General features: G+C 41.7%; 1 long non-coding RNA gene and 4 other non-coding genes across 5 annotated transcripts; all 5 read right to left on the bottom strand.

Moving 5' to 3' along the window:
* Positions 1 to 2,047: 2,047 nt before the first annotated feature.
* Positions 2,048 to 3,918, bottom strand: LOC149166347 (uncharacterized). Its single transcript, XR_016260840.1, has 2 exons — positions 3,319 to 3,918; positions 2,048 to 3,215 (listed from the first exon to the last, which is right to left on the bottom strand). It is a non-coding gene; the product is annotated as an uncharacterized LOC149166347 (long non-coding RNA).
* LOC149166348 (small nucleolar RNA Z278) lies at positions 2,923 to 3,041 on the bottom strand. The gene has a single exon (XR_016261014.1). It is a non-coding gene; the product is annotated as a small nucleolar RNA Z278 (small nucleolar RNA).
* LOC149166349 (small nucleolar RNA Z278) lies at positions 3,131 to 3,252 on the bottom strand. Its single transcript, XR_016261013.1, has one exon. It is a non-coding gene; the product is annotated as a small nucleolar RNA Z278 (small nucleolar RNA).
* On the bottom strand, positions 3,369 to 3,451 carry LOC149166350 (small nucleolar RNA U36a). Its single transcript, XR_016261053.1, has one exon. It is a non-coding gene; the product is annotated as a small nucleolar RNA U36a (small nucleolar RNA).
* Positions 3,467 to 3,556, bottom strand: LOC149166351 (small nucleolar RNA Z223). Its single transcript, XR_016261001.1, has one exon. It is a non-coding gene; the product is annotated as a small nucleolar RNA Z223 (small nucleolar RNA).
* Positions 3,919 to 22,290: the final 18,372 nt, after the last annotated feature.

Below are 22,290 nucleotides of genomic sequence, written 5' to 3' on the forward strand. Positions count from 1 at the left end.
TCAGCTAAAAGCTTACGATGATTGCTAATACAAAATTATGTGACGATTGTCAACGGGTCTATTCTTGAAAGATATGGCTATAAATGTCTAGGATGATATGCTAAATTATGTGACGATTGTCCATGGGTCTATTCTTGAAAGATATGGCTATAAATGTCTAGAATGATATGCTAGAAATAACCTTTGACGAAGAGAAATCAAGCAATGAGAAGAAAGCAAGCCATGAGGCACAAATATAGTTGCTAAATGGCATTTTACCTTTAATTCAGCCAAAAATACATAACTGCCAGAAAAGCACATGACCATCAGATGCGAAGGGTCACAACGTTTTCCTTGGTAAGGTTTGAGAGAAAATGGTCATTGACAAAGAAAACAGATCATGCTATGTATCATTAAAAGACTTAGTAAATTGTTTCTTACCATTTAGTTCCTCAAAAATTACATCAGTGTTAAATGAGGCAGAATGTCCTAGAGGAGAAGAGAGTAGAGTCACTATAAGAGCACGGAGAAATTCCCAACTCTATTTCAGTTCTAGGATTGAACTGGCTTGAAATTTAGAATTCTTCAGGGGGATATCGTGAAAGAAAAACAGAGGCCTATGGGACAAAGGCAAAATCAAGTAGCACAACTGAAGCTAGGAACGAGTCTGACGATTCAGAAGCATTATCAAAATCTTCAAGCTTGGCAGCATAAAAAGAGGTACGTTGTGATTCATCGAGTAATGATCAAGTTGTGTCGATGTATTTGAGACAGTTGCAAAATTTGAAAGAATCTCCCGTATAAAGTGCTGCTGGTCAAGAAAAGGAGGTAAAAGCCCAAGACAAGCAAAGGAATAACTTGATAGGGTAAAGTCTCAGACATGGAAAGACTCAAAACCGAAAAAGAAGATTTAGGCATTGAGGGGTTAAATATGTATAAAGATACATCCTCCACAACATGAAGAGCGTGCATTCCATTCCTAACAATAGAAATACATTGAGGACAAAGGAAATACAAATGACAATTAAGGGGGTCCTCGGAACAGGGGGTACCTCTAACAGAGGTTACGCGATGATCATTCTTTCTTTGAATGCAAAACAAGATTGTGTGACGAAACAAAGCTAGCGAGAGATTATTTTCCAATTATAATCCTGACATAATTTTGATTCAAGAAACAATGTGTAAAGGTACAGTGGCAATTTTGTGTTCATGATCCATATGGGAAGTCTGGTGACATCAAAACTTGCTGAAACAATACACCGGAACTCGGTAGTTCAACATGTCTTATGCAGCTGTCTAGAGAGTTTTGAATTCCACCAAAAACAGGAAAGCTGTCATAAATTACTAATCATTATGGTCTTTACGGAGTCCAAAATCCCTTTTGGTATGACTCCAACGCACTAAGGCGTGTTAAAGATGTAAATACTGCTCTAGGTGGAAATTTAAATCTCACAATCAAGGTGGAAGAAATATGGGGAGTAAGTAGCAAGGCACGATTCATTGGCCAACAATTTTGCTCAGATATTGAAAAATCTGAAACCATGTGACATGTAGGCCTCTGAATCTGGCTCCAACTTGCAGGAATTACAGACGTGGTAAAGAGAGCATTTCTGAGCAGCAAGGAAAATTTATGGTCATTGGTAATGTAAAAGTCAAATCAGAAACCATCTAGACCTAAAGTCTAATCATTCCTAACTAGAAGAAGATGGCATCAGAACCTCGTTTACTTAAAAAGGATTGCGATAAAGCAGGCAAAATCAAAAATTTGGCAAGAATAAACATGGCATATTTTCAGAAGAAAAAAAGGAAACTAACAGGAAGCTGTCGGAAGAAGAATAGGGGGGAATGTTGAAAAGTCGGTTAACATAAAGCACTAAAAATATTAAATTCTTTCAGAACTGTATTAAACCAATGAAAAATATACCATATAGGAGATGAGAAATCTGATCAGTGCAAGGTTTAGAACTTTTAAATGAAGTTTCAAATAAAGGAGTTAGGCATTTACTCCCAGATTTAATATATCAAAAATGAAGAAAAGCTATCAAGAAGAAATGAGGGATCAAAAAAATCAGGTAAAATTTTGGGTGCATTAAATGCTACTTCACCTTGATTCCAAAGATATAGAGCCAAAATCCTTTGAGATTACAAACCCATCTCTCCGTGTATTCAGGATACAAAATTATTGATATTCCGGAAAGTTCAGGATCCCAAGCAAATTTGGTGCTGTAATCATTACATCATTTAAATCCATCTTACCATACAACCCAGGTATAACAATAGATCTAAAAAGTGTGCTCGATGTTTGTTGACTGGGTAGAGAACTAGAAAAGTGTTAGGGATTCAAAGGTTATTACTGATTCAGTGAATGATAACAACAGATTCGAAAATCTACCTCATCTTCCATTTATGGAAGAACATAAAAGATGTAGAAGATACATTTGTTCAACGCACTAAATGGGAAAGCACATGAGATTTCCAACGAAACTCCATTCCTCGAAGAATGAAACGCCATTTGTAGCAGAGATCTCAGTAGAAAGAAGTCCATTCAAAAGGGTTATCGACTTATATGACACTCTGTAGAGTCACTCTGTAGAGAAGGGGACACCTGCTGTTGGCAATTCAAAAAATTGTAAGGGAGAAGTTCTAGTCCGTAGTTTTTTCGGTTAAAAGCACGTGTTCCCATGTATTATGTGACAATATGAACAAAATTAATCTAGTTTCAATTGTGTTTATGAAGACAAGACCTAATTCTGAGTTAATTCTGAGTTTTTATGCATGTTTCGTTGTTTTAGATAACGAGCCTACAAAAGGGGACTCAAGCATTGAAAGCCAACCGAATCAAATATCGCACTGCGAAACAATAAAAAATTAACAAGCTTTCTATAAAAATACGCACACCGTTCAATAGTTTTAAAAAATGTAAAGCCCACTTAAAATTCTGAAGCCTCAGTAAATGCCCAGTAGTGTCATTGAGATGCAACGGAAACACCAAGTAGGTTCTCCTTGATATCAAGGACTTGGCACCATTTGCAACTCCAGACATAGGACAAATCATCATTAGCAGAAAACCTATACTAACTAGTGTACGTCAAAGCTATATACCCCTCGAAATAGCTATCACAAATCCAGTGATTGATAATGCTTTCATTGGACCTCAGGAAACAGCCAGTATTGTCATTGAAATGCAGTGGCAACTCCGAGTAGGTTCTCCTTGAATGCCAAGGACTCAGAACCAACTGCAACTCCATTCATTGGCGTTATATCATCATTAGTCATTACCAATATCTAAAACCAAAATAAACAAGATATAAAAACACAGTTAAGCACGAGACCACCTACCATCTAACCACGGCTTAAAAATATAACATAAAAACCCTAGGGACACATTTTGGCTCATATCAAGAAATTCAACCATCCCTTTGTACTTCACTGCATTATGCATCAGAAGCGCGGGTAAGTTTAATCATTGCCACAACATTTATTATATAGAAGGCTCAGAATAATCCAGCTTTTAATCACAAACAATCAGAAGCAGAACTGGCATTATAAAGCTGAAAGATCATCCTCCTTGCCGAATCAATAATAAAAATAAAGAGAGAACTTGTGAAAGAAAAAGACTTGCAGGAACTTTGGAGATCTCAAAGATTTCACAAAAAAAGGTATAATAACTTAGCCCGTAGTTTACATGCCTCGACAGCTGGTCGTGCTGTAACTCCCTCTTTCGAACACGGCGCAGTTGCTTGCGTTCTCCTCCTCAACCGTCTGCTTATAAGGATTTTTTCTTAAACCCTAATTCTAACTCCCGTAAACCCTAGCATACACTTCAACCCTAACGCCATTCACGCTTAGGGTTGTGGTATGAGGATCCAATGAGGCTCACGGTTAAATCCCATTACAAACAAAAATAACATCCGCTTAATTTAAAAGGTGCGTACCCCTTTCTTAGTACTTTCTACTTAAAATGTAGCATTATCATAGGGTTTAGGTTTTTTTCGTTAAAATTGCATCGTTGAGGGTGTATTCTGAGGATGGTGTTTGGTGGTTTGATGCTAAAGATGTGGTTTAGAAGTAAAGGTGTTTAGTTAATGGTCTAGAAGTTGAGGTATGTGATGTTGTTTTGTTTATAATTTAAGGTTATTTGTCGTGGCTATGGAATTTTAGTAGTTTTTTTTATGGGTTTTTTTTGTAAGACTGTTATTTTTCCTTTTTAAAAAGAAAAAAGAAGATTATGAGTTTAAAATTAAAGTACGTTATTTTTCTTTTAAAAAAAATTATGAGTTTAAAATTAAAGTATGTTGAATTAGATAAAGTTGGTGTCATTAAAATGATTAAAACGAGTGTTAGAATTGTAGAAACCATTAAAGTTATTGGTGTTTCAGATTTGAAATTAAAATAATATGTTGGATTATTTAGGTTCTTGAGCAGATTGTGGCAGGGTGTTTTGTTAAAGCAATTTGTGGTGTAAAGGTCATCAGTTTGAAACTTCATGGGCAAAAGTCCAGTTATGCAAAGGAGCAGTGTAACCCAGGTCAAGTGTAATCCCTAAGTGATTTTGACAGCTTAGATGTCGCTAGGTCGTGGCTACTCAAGCCACAATTTAGGCATGTCAATCATCTCAAGACTCACATAACCTAGCAAACAAAAATATCAATATAAATTTATTTTAATTTTCGATTTATTAAGCATCAAGAGGAATCAAATATTTAAAAGTGCAACTTTTCTTTCGATAGGAATCAAATTTCTAGAGTTGCAAACCTTTCCTTGAGAGATTTCATTCCTCTCAATACTTGGTAGATCTCGAGTTAAGACAAGTATATGTTGGTTCCTAATAATATTATTTATAATTATTTCAATTATTATTCTTAGTGATGGGGGAAGTGTTGATCTAGGTGGATATTGGTGACCACCCGCCTATTCCACCTGGACCTCTAGCTTATTTCATTAGTTTCCTTGATTATAGCACAATTTAGTATTTTTAGCAGTTTTTTGGGACCTAAACTTTCAGAGTTGTTTTGAACCCCTAAACGGTGGTGTTTTTTAGGTCAATAGCAAGTCATAGTCTATGGCAGGGGCCTACCACAAATATTGTAGTACTCAGAGAGACCTTTCTAACAAGGTATCATGCATGTCAAATGGAGATCATATGACCAAGTTATGACCCCAGGAAGTTGGTTGTCCAACTAACCCCAACGGGGCCCACAAACTCTTGGTGTTCCATCTCCTAGGGTTAGGGTTTTGGTTGTTTAGGGTTTCCCTTTGTTGTTAAATAATAAAACGCCCTTGAGCCTCATTTTAACACAGTTCAGAGGCATGTAACCGACACATCTCTTCTCAGAGATTAGTTACCATCGCTCGAGCTAGTTTTATTTCCATTTTATATCTAAGCATCTTTTAATTCGTTGATATAAATGAAATGAAGATTTATTTTTGATGTTTCTTTGTGTTTATGTTTATATTTGTATCTTTTTTCCATCCTACATAAGTCTGGATCAGTGGTATCAGAGAGATCTGTTATTTCTATGTTTTTATGTGCATGTTCCCAATGACGTCGGGGTATAAGGAGTTGGGACTTGAATTGGTTGAGTCTTTAAAAGACCAACCCCGTCGGCACCGACGACCTCCCATGGTGGAAGAAACAAAAAGACGAGGGAGTAGGAGATCCTATCAAACAGTTGCTCAAAGAAGCCCTCGAGCAACAGAGGAACGAAATAATGGACAATTTTTCCTAGATCCTTTGGCGGATGCCAACCGGTGATGCATCTTCATCCAATAGTCACTTTGGAGGTGTCACCCGTTTCAAGGTACAATTAACTTCGATATCCTTATTTTCGAAGGTCAAATAGATGCAGATGTTGTAGATAAATTGTTAAATCTGCTGGAAGGTTATTTTTCGGTCCATAATTTCTCCGACAGGGAGAAGATTACTTTTGCACTTCTTAAAGTTGCCCCCCATGTCAAGGATTGGTGGGAAACTTACTGTGAGAGACAAGCTGAGGAACCCTCTTTGTTTTCAGTCGTACCCTCTTGGAACTCTTTCCAAGATGTTGTCAAGGAACAATATTACCCTGTTGGGAGCTATGACGACAAGTACATACAATGGACTACGTTGTGGCAGCAAAGGGATCAATATGTGCATGAGCTGACAAATCTTTTCCATACCTTGCGCACAAAGTTGGGTATCAAAGATTCTAAGAAACATCTGGTGCTCAAGTACCATGGTTGTTTGCACAAATACATTCAGGAGGAAATGGAGTTCCTGGACATCTCCTCGCTTGGTGCAGCATACTGATATGCTACCAAGATTGAGCAAAAATTCAAGTAGAAGAAGCGAGATTTTGGATTTGTGAACCCAAAGAAAATCAAAGGCACCCCAAATCCATAGAGCAAAGCGCAGAGCTAGGCCGCGACCCCCCAAGACAACTCCTCAAAGTTGCAAGCCAAGAATAACGAGAAGGTGAATAAGGACACCGACAAGTGGTGTGAGTTCCATAAAACTCCCACTCACAACATGAATGAATGTCGCACAAAGCAGGTATTGGTGGCTGAGCTAAAAGACTCAGAGACGAATGCATGCTCTGATTCTGAGTCGGAACCTGGCAAGGGAACCGACAAGGGAAAGCATATCATTGACACAGAACCCACTACAACGGTAGCCACCACCAAGCTCCAAAAGGCAGAACCTGGGGATCCAAAGAACGGGGAGCGCCTCTTCCACTCGCATATGTGGGTAAAGGGTTCGTCGGTGCAATTCATCGTTAACAATGGGACCCAAAATAACTTGATCTTAGCCGAGGTCGTTAAGAGATTAAAGTTTCCAACAATGTCGCACCCATAGTCGTACATCATCGGGTGGCTCCACCAAGGGCGAGATCTTTGTGTCAGCTAGTAATGTTGCCTGCCTTAAAGAATCAAGCCCTTTGCAGATGAGGTATTATGCGATGTTTCCCCTCTAGAAGTATGTGATGTTTTATTGGGTCAGTCATACCTATGGAAATGTCATGTTGTATATGAATCCATACATCATTATGTTATTATTACTTTGGGTCAAAATTTGTACAGGATACCAAAGGTAGCGTCGAATGTCGCCTTTTCTTTAATCTTTGCTAAACAATGCAGTAAGATCATTTCCTAGACCGATAAATTTGTCTTCCTTATGATTCACCCTCATAACAAGAGGAAGATTATGGCCACATCCACAACCTCCAGATAGGGCTCCTCTGCATGGCAACAACAGATGGACAAGTTCATGGAGGAGTACAGGGACATCTTCACCTCACCCACAAGGGTACCCCTACACTGTTAGGTCAAGCACTCCATCGATTTGACCCCTAGTGTGCCGCTACCCAATGGATCGATCTATCGATGCTCTATTCTAGAGAATGATGAAATCAGGAGGCATATTTAGGAGCTATTGCAGAAAGGGAACATCAGTCCAAGTTCATCACCCTATGGGAGTCCGATCGTGTTGGTACAGAAGAAGGACGGAACACGGAGGCTTTGTATTGATTATCGAGCACTGAATAATATCATTGTCCATAATAGGTATTCAATACCACGGATTGATTACCTTCTCGACCAGCTCAAGGGGGGCAAATATTTCAGCAAGATTGATTTGAATTCCGGATATCACCAGGTACCAATCGAACCCTCTGATGTGTGGAATACTGCCTTCAAATCCAAGGAGGGCCTTTTCGAATGGTTGGTCATGCCTTTTGGGTTAACGAATGCCCCTGTAACCTTCATGAGGTTGATGGACAATATCTTGTAGCCCTTCACCAACTCGTTCATGGTAGTGTAATTGGACGACATGATGATCTTCATCCAGAGTTGGGAAGAGCACCTACACCATATTCAATAGGTCCTCCAAACCCTACAACAACACAAATTATGTGCCAATTTGGAGAAATTCACTTTCGGTATGACCTAGGTTCAATATCTGGGGTACATCATTGATGAACGAGGTGTGAATGTGGACCCAGCTAAGAAACAAGTTATTTGGGATTGGCCAGCCCCAACCACTCTAATAGAACATCGCGGCTTTCTTGGTCTTGCAAATTTCTATCGCAGGTTCATGTTGGGATTCTCTCATATCACTTGGCCTTTGAATCAAGTCACCAAGGGCGGAGCGAAAGCAAATTTCTTTTGGTCTGAATCCCAATAGAAAGTGTTTGTCAAGTTGAAGCATCGCCTCTACTCTGCACCAATGCTCACATTACCAGACCTACAACAACCATTTGAAATTGAGACAAATGCCTCCAACTATGCTATTGGTGCAATTCTTACCTAGTAGGGGCATCTGGTGGCATATCACAGTGAGACACTTTCAGATACAGTCTGAAAGTATCCCACCTATGATATGAAATTGGACTAGGTGATTTCTTCCTCTTTTCCAAAATAAAATAAAACAAAAATTAGGACCGTGTCGATGCTTTACAAGGTAAAACTGGTCTTAAATCAAACAGGTTTCCAATATATCTTCAAATCATGAATTAGTCTTCATATTTGACTTAACATAATGAACATAACAACACATAATCCATCTGGGCATAAAGAAGAGTAAGACAAAGGTTTTTTTTACGGAGTTCACCCCTCCTCGGCTACATCTCGGGCCTATCAACAAGACAAGACCACTCATATATTTAGTATCAAAATGAAGAACATAAAAATTTTCCTGCAAGTAAATATGTGGCTATTACCCCTACAAGGTATTTTTATCCTACAAATAACTCTCACAACAGCAGTAACTCAAAACATCTCCTACAAAGATGACATACTTCAACTGAAATGAGCTAAAAACATCATGTGAACCTTTCAATTCCATATTGAAACACATAACCAAAACTTCATGTTAAGGGGAGTTGAACCTAAGTTGAACCCTACTCGTTACAACTACTGCAGTAGCCTTCTAAAAGTGAGAATACCCCTACAAGGTTTTCTCCATGCACAAATACCTCCCATAACTGCTTCCAAACCCTGACCGATCCATACATCTTTAGTCTCAAACCTGTAAAAAGACTTTGTATATGTGCTCAAATCATAAATTAGAGGTTACCAATGGATTCAAAACATCCAAAAACCCTTAAGTAGCCTCTTTCTGAGCTCCATTTGGATAAAAACTCAAAAAGTTATGAGCTTCCAAGCTCTCTTATGAATTTCACTGCTAACCGTCCTACAAATTTGACCCTCTGTCAAACGGTTCTACAAATTCGCCTCGAAAATTGCTAACGAAGCGACAATTTCGCCCTCCACCGGTCCATTTTGTTGGAACTTTAATTCAACCTCTAACCCCTTGAGACCGAAAATCAGGGTCGTGTTGACACATAGGACCACAGGCTGGGCCTTAATGCCCACCCCTGTCGATTAAGCCCTTAGCACCGGGCATGTGGTTATATGGCGCCACGGGGTTGAGGGTCGGGCTAACTGCCCGCCCTTCCCGTCGGGCCCCTTCACACTTCGCTCCGGGTCACATCGAGTCACATAAGTACTAGGACTGGCCCCCTTACCTTAGCGCCTTAACACGATTTCCTTTTGCATTTTGCCTTGGGCACATGTATTGTCAAACAAGCAAGGGCTAGCTCCCTTACTTTAGCGCCTACCTTGTAGCCTTCACTGCGGACATATGAGGTGTGGTATGACCACAGGCCAGATCTCTTTCCTTCGCCCCCACTCCTTAGCACCTCCATAGGTTATATGTTAGTGGTTCGGTGGTAAGGTGTTATGGCCTTGGGCTAGGGCTAAACCCTTGACTCCTACGCCATGATTTTGTGGTGTGTGGTGTGGCCAGGGGCTAGGGCTTAGGCCTGACCCCTTCCCCCATATAGTGCCAACGTATACTTTATATAGTGGTTAGCCACTATGACTTATAAGAACCACTGTGCACCCCAGTGGTAAGGCACTTGACTTGTGCTCGACCTGTCCCGTGTTCGATTTGTATGGGGATTTATTTGGCCCATAACCATAATTTTTGGTCAACCATTGGGAGGCCACGTGGCTCCCACCCATTGGCCATCAAACCACCAATCAGAACACAGTGAAATTCGACCACTCTGATGAGGCCAAGTAGCAGCCTGCTATTGGCCCTAAAAAACATAGTCAAACACCAAAATTGCCATTTTTTTGCCTATTTGAGAAAACGGTCAGCATGCAATAACTTGAGCATCCGATGTCAGATTGAGGTGAAATGAACGTCGTTGGATTCAGAACGACGGGAACTTCGATTTGGCACTAGTTTCAAGAAGTTCTAGGCACTTTCATTTTTGAGCGAAAATTTGATCACCTGATCACACCTCCCCACTAGGAACTTTTGGACTCCAAAAGTTTACTTCCCTAGTCAATATAAAGAGGTTGGAACTCAAAAATACCCAAAAACTCAATCCAAAATGCAAAATTTTCAATTGGTGCCCTTCAAGCCCCAATCAAGGCACTTCACTTATCATCCTCATGAAGACTTGTTGTCCTGTTAAGAATTGAGCCATCATTCTTATCGTTGTTGCAGGAACAAAATACTGATGAGTGGAATCTGAACATTCTCTTTACTCTCATATTTTCACAGCTCCAAAAACACTTCATCTTGAAGTTTAAACTATTGAAGACAAACTTGACCCCATCTTGGAAATCATAAACAAAATAAACTTACTTTAACATCTTCACGCTGAGCTTGTACATAAAAAGTACATTGTTGCAAAATATTCAATGATATCATTGGCCTTGCCTACAAAACAATCATCTTATACAATCTTGAAAATAAAGATTCTATTCTCACAAGTTTAAAATCGAATACTTGTATCAGTGAACATATGACAACTTGTAGACAACTTTGAATGACAATTTTTACATTCACTAAAGTCCTTGAACATATGGACTTATAACGAGCCAATACATACATCAATGAAAAACGTCTACTTGTTGAACATAGTGACAATGAATGTTCACTTTACAAAAGTACCAAACAGGTAATGGCAACAAGTACTTACAAAATTTACATCACAATAAGTGTACCCAAACTTTGCCTCTCCTAGGCTTGTGGGTTCTCTTCTTGCACCATCTTGTCTTAAGGTCGCTTAGGATTGTGGAGAGTCCTCTTTGCCACCTTTTGTTTCCCTTGCTTTATGTAGCAAAATCTCTTTACCTTTCTTTGAATGAAGTTCTAGACGCAACTTCCAATATCGTTCAATGTCATGTCCATGCACTTTGCAATGAGCACGAAAAAACTTCTTCTTGTTTGTTGACATAGAAGTTCTCTCATGCGAAAGAAATTTATATGCTTGATGCCCAAAATTTGGTTCATTCATTTAGCCATTATCATAGATTGTTCACATATAACCATGCATTAGTCAAAAGCATCACAAAATGTACAAGGGTATTGATTCCACAAGTGTTCGAAATTTTCATGCATTGGAAAACACCCTTGAGAGTTATACCTGTCTTTAGAGTTGTAGCTTTGATAGTTGTCACAAGGTGGTGACATCTCATGCTCAGATGTTTGATGTACCTCAAGCTATTTGGAGCATTCTCTAAAATCTTTAGTTATATCCCAATCCCTTATACTTCAAACTTTCCTCAACCATAATTGGATTGGTAATACCTTGACCGTTTTTGCCAAGACCTCCACCTTCATATCCCATCTTGGAAAGCAACTTCATACCTATTCCCTTGGTATGTTGCTCAAACATTTCAAAAGAGTTGTTATACATATAAACGGAAGGAGTGGAACTTGAGATGTTAATTACCTCCTTAAACTTGTCATTTATACTTTCATCTTTTGATGATGACGATGATGGCCAACTTGTAGATGACTCTAGCCACCCACTCTTATCCACTGGCATATGGTGTGCTTCTAGAAGATGTTTGCAAAATGTACATGCAACATCTTCCACATATGGTCTTGTTGTAGCAGCTACAACCACCCTCAAAAATTTTGCGTTAGCTTTGTTTTGGAGCCTCCCTACCAACCTTTCACAAAAGCATCCCTTGCTTCGTCAAGTACACAAGCTTCAGTGATTTTCTTGCAGAAAGGCAACCTGTCAATAAAAGCTTGATGCATTCCCCTCACAGGCTGTTTCTCCGGACTTGGTCCAGCTGCAAGCTAAGTAGCTCCCTCAAGAAATTGCGTAATTCTGGAGGGAAACCAACCTTCCCTCCAGAAATTGCGCAATTCTGTCTAGCAGCCTGCTGGGCTCTAGAATTGCGTAATTCTGCCAATCAAGCTTCATCTAGAAAATTGCACAATTCCTCCCAACAGGGCTGCTCGGCCCAAGAATTGCGCAATCCTAGGCAGAAGTCAGCTGCACTGCCCAGAAATTGCGCAAATCTCCTAGGCAGTTAGCCCAACTCTCTTCCAGAAATGTGCATTTTCTCCTAGCAGTTGAGCAGGCCCTTGCATAGGCAGTTGGGTTGACCAGTTCCACCCGAGACCAAGGAAATTTGACTTACATGCATGGGTTGTTTGTTCCTGGAATAGAAAGAGAAGCATGCAAAAAGCATCCCTATATTTTAGGGAGATTTTTTTAGCAACTGGAGGTTACATGCAAAGATCGTTTTAGAATCTTTCCTCCAAGTGTTATTTTTTCCTAGATTTGTGGCATACGCGTCATAAGCTCCAAACTTGTTTATTCGATGCTTCAAACCTCATTTCTTCACATCGATCTTGGAGCTCTGACATCCCACAGCACATCCAGGACTCTTCGACACATCCAGCTCAGTTATTCATGGGTAAGTGGTCTCAACTTGTCTTTTACAGCATTTCTGTCGCTTTTTGTGTTTTCTTTTGTGTGAGTGTTGTTTGCTTGATTTCTTGAATGCTTAATATCGTTTACATGCATACTAGCTTGTACTAGCACCGTTTCAGTTTTCATTGCTATCTCACTGTTGTCGCATGCATGAAACTGTTTTACATGAACGGTCGTCGAGTGGGCGACTCGCTTCACCCACATGCATGTTGTTCCATTTTTTGAATCTTCATTCATTGCTTGCATGCATGATCATTTACTTCTACTTACACTCAGTATCACTATACATTCACTTTCACATCTACATTCAGTTGCCCGTCAGCGGGTCTGGGAAACCTTGGCCTAGACTCTGCCTCACCAAGATAGCATTGCGCAGTCCTGAGAGGGAAGGCTCTACCTTCCCCTCCAAAAATGTGCATTTCTGCCCAGTAGTTGTTCCCCAGCCCTGCTTTGCGCAATTCTGAGGGACAGTGGTTGTTGGCCCAGAAAATTGCGCAATGCAGTCACTGAGCCTGCATCCATTGCAAGCTGGAATTGCACATGTTGGCCCAAAAAATTACGCAATGCAATCACCGAGCCTGCAGTCATTGCAAGTTGAAATTGCGCATTGCGTAATTCAAGCAGTCAACAGTCAGCCTGGATTGGGCAATGAGCAATTCCAACAGTCAACAGTCAGTCTAAATTGCGCATTTTGCAATTCCAGCAACCATTCATGCCTCGCAGACAACCCATATTGCCTTTTGCACAATTCTGGCAGCCAGTCATCCAGCCTCCCAGATGAAATTGCACAATCTTTGCCTATGAATCCCCACGTATGTGTTATGTCGTTCTCGGATTTGCTTTGGTTTTCGTTGAAAGATTTCTTGCCATGCATGTCACTTTGTCTCCAGATCTAGCAGGTGTTCGTTCGCCTCTTGACAGTTCAGGATCAATGGACTTCAAGAGAGCGAGATCAAAGGACACTAATGGAAGTGCAACTGGAGCAGTGGTTGAGCGAGTGTCCGCAAGTATATCGATCTATGGAGATACCAAGTTGATTCTAGACAAGGACATCAACCTGAAATGGCAAGAGGTCAATGATGCATTTACAGGAACATTTGGGGAAGACCTCGAAGACCGCCAGGTATATGTGAACATTCACAAGTCCGGCTTGTACCGGATTGCATGCAGATACCTCGTGTTCCCATGCGCGGACATGATACATTGGATCGTCTTGCACACTGATCCCGAGACGATGAACTTGAGTAGTGTCAGCGAGACAAAGATTACAACCTTCAGGGTAGAGGATTATGAGTAGATATATCAAATGTCGGAGCCCATGACTATCATCGAGACTCCTTTCATCTTACCCAGGAACAATGCCAACTCCAGAGACATTCTGAAGAATTGGGTAAAGGATCTGGCTAGATTCAGGATGACACCCAACTAGATCTACAAGACGAAGATACTGCGGAAGGAGTATCAATACTTGGTCATCTTTGCATGTCGACTGTATGATCAAGAAAGCACGAAAACCTTCCCAAAGAGTTAGGTGATCGCGCTGGACCAACTGGTCTGGCATGTTGGCTCATCAGCTAAAGGAATAGGTAACAAGGGCTCGACAACCACCCAAAGGTATGTAAGCAAAAATCTACATGTCTGCCTACATCTTGGATGCAGTCTATGCCCGATAGGAGTTCCTGGGCTTGAAGTAGGCATGGTCACCAGCGGAGACTGCTGTGAATACTTATTGTAAGATGTTGTCTGAATGCGGCTTCAAAGGAGTTATCACACGGTTGTCCGATCATTTTGTCACCCCGGTTTACAAGATGTTATTCGAATAGGATCCACCTTACATGTCGATGACAGCAATGGAGGCACTGATAGACATAGCTGGTTGGTATGCTGCACCATCTGGCACCTTCATACGAATGTACAGTGCAGAGAAGCCTTCACATGTTCTACCGAAGTTTGCCTTGGAAGTGCTCGTCAGGCAGGAAGTAGCATATCACATCTCAGCAGGATTGACAGTTAGGTTGCACCGGAAGAAGAAGGCACCTTGGCCCACTCTTCCGTTGCGCATTGGGTTATATGAGATCCAAAGTTTCAAGCATGCGAATGTCGAAGCAGAGCAGATGAAGAAGTATCCATTCGACCTCCAAAGTTACAATCCGTATGACCCACATTATCTTGTGAAATATCACTGCACGAGAGTAGGACCCATGGAGATATTGCTACAATTTCTCCAGACCCAATGAACTGGTCGGCTTCGTTGTGGAGTGGTTAGTGAAGCAATGTGAAGCAGCATCCTGGAGAGTACCAGAAGCAGTAACAACAGTAGAGGTGAACATACTAGTGCGCAACAAGGGCAAGAGAAAGATTGTCGATTGCATGGAGGAAGAGAAAAGCTACAAGTTTCGAGCAGATCCACTTGTAGAGAAAGTAACTATGGCTATAGAGGTGAAGAGGCAACAACGCGATAAGCGAACTGCACAAAGGCAGAGGGAGAAACAAAGAATGGAGGAAACAGAGAAGGAGTTGCATGAGTTGAAGGAGCAACTCAGAAAGTAACAGGAGTTGCGCAAACATGAGAGGGAAGCACAATATCAATAGGTACAACAGGGGGACAAAACATGTACAAACAGATGAAACAACGCCCGTACAGGTAATGGACTCATCAGAACAACTAGCATCAGGTGAGCAAGGTGAACCATCGCGGGATTAGGACTTCGCTCAGGAGATAGAGCGAGCACTTGAACGGATGGATACAGACATGGAGCAACATGAGCTAGAGCAAAACATCGACCTCATGCCTCACCACCAAGAGGTGACCCACCAGCTTCACCTTATCCAGAAGATGAACAAGTCCCAAGCGACCAAGGAGACACTGAGATCCTTGGAGATCAGATGGAAGGAGGGATGCACAACATCTCTTTCGATGAGTCTCAACATAGAGTTGTGCAATCTCATAGAGTGTCAACTCCGGAAGATCATACATATCCTGCACAGTATGAGGAATGAGTGATCATGTCTGATGTGCGCAAACATCCAGCAGCCTTGGCCGATTCCACTAGAGCATATGTCAAAGTCATTGGCTCAAGTGTTTGCTTTCTGATAGTTGAGAATGAGCTAATGGCTAAGGAGTTACAGACGGCCAAGCAAGGAGGAGAGTTGGTGACAACGTCTACCCGAGAAGAACTAAAGAAGGCAATACTAGATGAAGTATTGTCCCTTGACACAGTTATGTGGGCGTTGTGTTCCAAGTTTGGTACCATGCATAAAGTAGTCGTCCATCTCAACGGATGGCAGCAGCGATGTGCCAGAAGAGCACGTATCCCGTCGAACATGCATGTGGCTGTTGATTACATGCAAACATGGATGATGAGATAGAAGGGAGCCCCACTTAACTTGCTTAAGATGATGAAGCCCAGAGAAGTCGAGTTGAAGGCACGCATCCGGAGTCAGATCTGGAACTATGAAGAGCTTCTGCAACTCATCACCAATCTACAGGCTTCCCATGCACATGTATTCAAGAGTATGGATGTTGTGGTGCGCACACATGCGATCCCATCTATTGGGACTCTCACCCAGGCAAAGACAAAGGCACATGTTCGACTAGAGCTTGACTCGTACTTTGACAAGTTGATGCGCATTGCCACCAGCCCAGACTTGCCCATCAATGCAGACATCATGCACAAGTATGTTGCTGGTCTGGATGCATTGAAGACAATGATGCGCATGCTTTCAGACAAGTTGGATAGAGGAGCCCGAGCAGTGTACCCAGATGCTATGGAGGCAAGAGTCAGGTTCCAGAAAGATGTCACCTTGGAGCACAAGGACACCATCATGGACTATCGATCTTGGCATCAGTTCGCTACTGTCAATCACAATGAAGATGTTGAAGAGTTGGTCTTCCAACAGTTGTCTGAGTCATAGTGATGTCTAGCATGGATTGCTCAAGCCATTTTTTGTCTCACATGGGTACATGTGCATTGTAATGTAACATCTTGTCAAGTGTAAGTTCAAGTGTCGATAGTTGGATGTAACAGTCATAAAGTAAATGAAGAGTCATGAGGGTAGATGAACTGTCACAAAGGGGAATTTCAAGGGTCACCCCACCCTTTGCTATAAATAGTCCCTCATAACTCATTGTAAAGGCTTTTGGTCAGCCAAGCTTCCGATAGGACTATCTTAGAGAGAGCTTGGATAGTATTGTAACGAGCCTTGGCTTCTCCACCGCGCAGAGCTAGTACATCTCTTTGGAGGAGTAGGCGGTTGTGGCTGTAACGTTTCGATGTCAGAACTAGTGGTTGGACATTGATGTATTGTATGACTGGAACTTACACTTCTTAATATAACAATAGCCCATACATTTCATGCATATGTTGTATTGTATTTTAGTTATCTGTTTACTCTAAATGATATATGTATTTGTTTGCTTACACATGCATGTATATCTATTTCTATGTATGTATATATGAATCTTTCTTAAATGTGTTGTTGGTTTAACCATCACTTTGGATTGCTAGCTAACTTTCCTTCCATGTTGTGATGCTTCCTTGCTCGTGTGTTCCAAGGGGCGCACTCATCTCACCCCCCGTGTGTTAGAACCTCTCATGCACCTTCCTTGGCTGACTACATATGTCATACCTTTGCTACCAACAGAGTTATCTTACTTGCCTCTGTGTGAAATTGTCGTCAAGGTACCGTATGACCCACTACTAGGACTCCTACACCAAACGGTCTGAGGTCTAATTGGGACTTCTTCCCAAGGAGATCCCCTGACATGTTGGCGGGTCCAGCACTGTCAACATTTTTGGTGCTAGAAGGAGGTCCAGATGACAAGCTATGTCCTCTCATCCTGTTTTGAACCTTTGCATATCTATCACGGATTCTTGCACTTTTCTCCCTCCGCGATGTTTTTCGAATTCCAAATCTATTACCATCACGAAGGAGTTTTTCGATCACTTGTCCGCTTACACGTATGATGGTGAAGGCGAAGTGGCCTATCCTGAGTTCTTACATGACTCTCTTTCCATGCTCCATGAGGAAGATGGATGTTTTGGCGAATAGGCCAGTTTGTTGCTTCCATACACACTTTGCGAATCTCCACATCGATGGTTGTGCAGCCTAACGGCTGACAACGTGCACTCACTTGAGCACTTTTGTGATCTCATTGAAGACACTTTCTATCATTTTGATCCAGACCATCTCAACCAAAAATTGTTACAACAACGGAAGGCTCTGCGTGAATCACCTCTGGATTTTTGGTAGCACTCCCGTGATTTGCAGTTTCAAGCTCCGAAGAGCCAGATGAAATTTTTTATCTTTAGGACCGATTCGAGTATTGCATTAAGAAATTTGCTCGTCCCAAGAAGGAGTTTGAAATCAAGCCTCGCTCAATATTCTTCAGTGATGGAACTGCGCAATCACAAACAAATACAGTCACTGTCACAAGTGACTGTCCGTCGTCCCCTCATCAAACAACTCCACCACTGCAGAGTGATGCGGGAGATCATGCTTGCACATCTGTTCAGCTGTCACATTCTCCCAACATCACTTCGCTTAATTTTCGCACAGATTTGGTTGTGAGTCCATCGAGTTGTCATATGCATTTTGTTCCACAACCTCCGTCTTCATACTCGGCTAATCCTCTGCATGATACTATCTTGTGTTCTTTCATTCCCAACTATACACTTGTTGTGAACGAGGAACAAGCCACTGACGGAGTTGGTGTTGCACAACCAACATGCGTTATCATTCATGAAGAGTATGACTGAGAGCTTGAGCATCAACACTCGGCGAAGGATGACTCCCTTTCGTCTGAGCCTCCTCCATTCCTCCCTGACATTTTTGGTGAACCTGCCATCCATGATTTCGCATGTGTATCTTCATCCACGGATGCACCCATTTTCGATCACTCGCTGATCTAATAATCACCCTATGAGTGTCTCAGTTAAAGATTTATTGAATATAGGTGTTATAGACTCATGTGCTGGTGTGTGTGTGTCTATGTTATTTAGGCAACGGATCGATCAGATTGCAAATACACAGACACTTGAAATGGATAGACAACAGAGAAATACAGTAAGCAAATACAAGAACACAAGGAATTAATAAGGAGTTCACCCTATCCTCCAGGGCTACATCTCCGGTCCAGCTCTCAGTGGTGGCCTTATTTTATTGTGTCTTAAGCAGAGAATTACAATGCAAGAGCTCAATATTAGTCTCCTTAAACAGATTTGCTTGGTTGGGTGGTTCTTGGATTCCCCAAGCCACTGGAGTGCACAGACTTTTTTCCTACCAGCTCTTGACCTCTCTGGTCTGACAGATCCTCTAAGGGATGGCTTGAATCTCTCAAGCTCTCTGGTGCCTGATGCTACGTTTTGTTAGCTCGGCCCTCTATCTTCTTACTGCTTTTCTTTGCTTCTCTATCTTCTGTCTTCCTCTCTGTCTCCCCCTGTCTTCTATTCTCTGTTCATGGTTGTTCGGTTCCTCTTCCACCTCCGTCGGATCGCCTTCTGCAGCTGCGCTTGGAGTTCCCTATTTGGTGTCATTATGAGGCTCACAGGGAGCAGCCACATGTCCTCCTGTAAACTGCGCCAACCTGCTTCATCGGTTCAGTTCTTCAGTTATGTCTTGGAATGAGTCTTCCGCCACCATGGCGGTCAAAGCGGACCTCAAATTCTTCTAGATCGCAGCTTATTCCCTCATTAAATCCAGTCTTGTCATCGGGCGCGGGCGGTGTCAACCGTCAGATCTGGATCCCCTAGATCCAACGCCATCGGCTCATTTCGCGCGGTTGACTTGCTCGACCATTAGCATGCGATGAATGGCGGTTTTCTCTCTCATCTGCTTGCCACACGTCGATCGCTGAGTGGGATCACTCCAATTCCTCCAGAACTGATTACCGTTTGAGGATGCCCCAATCAATATCGTCGGTTTCGGAGCAGGTCCCGCCTTTTAGCTTTCACCTTTTCCCCACAGTTCCCGGCTCTTCCATGCGACCGAGCACTCGGATCTTCTCCATTTTGAGGGTTTTCGCCTTGCGATGCGCTATTAGCACTAAGCACGCATCAAAAACCTCCTCTGTTTCCTGATTTGGGCCTCCTAGGGGCTAATTTTGCCTCCTGCGCAGTCTCCATGGGCCTCGGTCAACGCGCTTTGACCGAGGTCCTCGTCGTTCCACGCTGGCTGCCACTGCCACTGCTTTGAGGTGTTTTTGATCGCTGTTTTGAATTCTTTGAAGTCTGTCCCGACCTGGTACAACCATGGTTCTTTTGATTCTTCTTCATGGATCCAATTCGGATCATGGCCTTCCCACTGAAAAGCTTTTGGACCACCAAAAGTTGGTTTTTAAGCATCAACTAAGTGAGGGTATTGTTTTCTCACTTGTCCAATCTCAATCCACTTTGCACTGCTCGGATTTGAACCTTTGAGCCTAATCCTGAGGTACTCCACATCTCCCATGCGCGTTGTCCTCACCTTCCTGTCCAACACGGTGTCTTCCTGCAATTCATTAAGATATTCTGGTAGCAGGTCATCAATAGAAGGCAATTGACTTTGCTCTTCAGGGTCCTCAACCATTGAAGGTTCAAACAATCTCAAGCAATCTGCATTTACGACTGAGTAGATGTGCATGTAAGCTGGTAAATCAAGGCAAAAAGCATTTTCCCCAATCTTCTCAAGTATCCTAAAGGGTCCATACCTGATAGGCTTTAGCATTTTACCTTTACCTTGCATCATGTCCTTGCTGATATACAGCCAGACCTGGTCACCAACTTGAAAACTATGCTCCATCTGATGCTTGTCATGCCTAGCCTTGTATTTGGCTTGGCTCTTTTCCAGCTGTTCCTGTACTGCCTGGTGGATCTCCTGGATATGTTCAATGAACCTAGTTGCCCTGTCCACATCACTGTGTCCATCAACCATGGTATCTTTACTAAAGACAAAATCCAAAGGAGACCTTGGTGTGAAACCAAAATAGGTCTCAAAAGGAGATCTCTGTGTAGAAGAATGTTTTGCTCTGTTGTAAGCATGTTGCATATAACATAAATGTTCATCCCAAAGCTTAGGATGTTTGCTGCAATATCCTCTCAGTAACTGGATCACCATCTTGTTAACTACTTCTGTCTGGCCATCATTTTGTGGATGAAAAGTTGTGCTTTTCTTCAGTTTGGTGTCCATCAGTTCCCACATACTTGACCAAAAATTCCCCACAAATCGGGTGTCTCGATCAGATACAATAGAAGTGGGTGATCCAAAATGAACCCATACATGTTCAAAGAATAATTTTGCAGTCTGTTCAGCTGTAACCTGTTTATTACAAGGTATCAAAATACACATTTTGCTGAACCTATCCACAACAACATATAGATAATCATGAGCCTTCCTAGATTTAGGCAGTCCTCCAACGAAATCCATGGAAACACTTTCCCAAGGGTGAGAAGGAACTGGCAATGGAGTGTACAAGCCTAGTTTTCTGTTGTTGGGCTTGCTTTTAGCTCACATAGCACATCCTCTTACATATCTAGAAACTGTCTCATTCATTTTCGGCCAATAACAAAACCTTTGCAGCTGTGCAACTGTTTTACTTACCCCAAAGTGACCTGATATCAAAGAAGTATGTGCTTCCCTAATTATCTTTATTCTCTTAGTTTGTGGAATGCAGAGTTTCCCACAATGGTATAAGTGTCGGTCCTTCACATGGTAATCTAATTCTTCTACTCTTTTGCCTTGACTCAAAGTTGCATATACATCTTTAAAGTCCACATCCTGAGCATATTGTTCAATGTAGCTTTCATGTAGTATAGAATTATGCTTAAGTATGGTAGATGCATTTATAATGGGTCTAGACAACATGTCTGCAAATTTGTTATGTATGCCCTTTTTATATATGATGACTAAATGAAACTGTTGTAGAAAACCCATCCATCTGTAATGTCTTGATTGTTGCAACTTAGTTTGGGAGTGCAGATATTGAAGTGGTTGATGATCAATATGTATTACTGTCTCTTTGCCCATTAAGTAATGTTTCCACTTTTCACACTCTGAAGTAATGCATACAATTCTTTATCATATGTAGGATAGTTAACTACTGCAGGATTAAAAGTCTCAGAATGATAACATATGGGTTTACCGTGCTGAGTCAACACTGCTCCCATGGCATAGTCACTGGAATCTGTTTGGATCTCAAATGGCCTTTGCAGATTAGGCAATGCTAGTACAGGTGTTGTACTAATCTTTTCTTTCAAGGTGTCGAAGGCTTTCTGATGTTTGCCTCCCCACTGAAACACCTTGTTCAATCCTGTTAAAGCATGTAAGGGAGCTGTAATTGAGGAAAAGTTAGAAATGAACTTCCTCCAATATTGTGCTGCTCCTAAGAAGCTTCTCACTTCTGTAGCAGACTTGGGTTTAAGCTAGTTTACAATGGCTGCCACTTTAGAGAGATCTATTTTCAATTCACCACCCCCTACTATATGACCCAAGTAGTTTAGATATGTCTTGCCAAATTCACATTTTGAGAGTTTAACATAAAGTTTTTCTCCTTTCAAAACATCTAGTGTCTGCTTAACATGCTTTAAATGTTCTTCCCACGTCTTAC

This window comes from Pinus tabuliformis, chromosome 5_1 (genome assembly GCF_031772625.1).
Source record: "Pinus tabuliformis cultivar Carrire ecotype Pingquan chromosome 5_1, CPIR1, whole genome shotgun sequence".
Lineage (NCBI taxonomy): Eukaryota > Viridiplantae > Streptophyta > Pinopsida > Pinales > Pinaceae > Pinus > Pinus tabuliformis.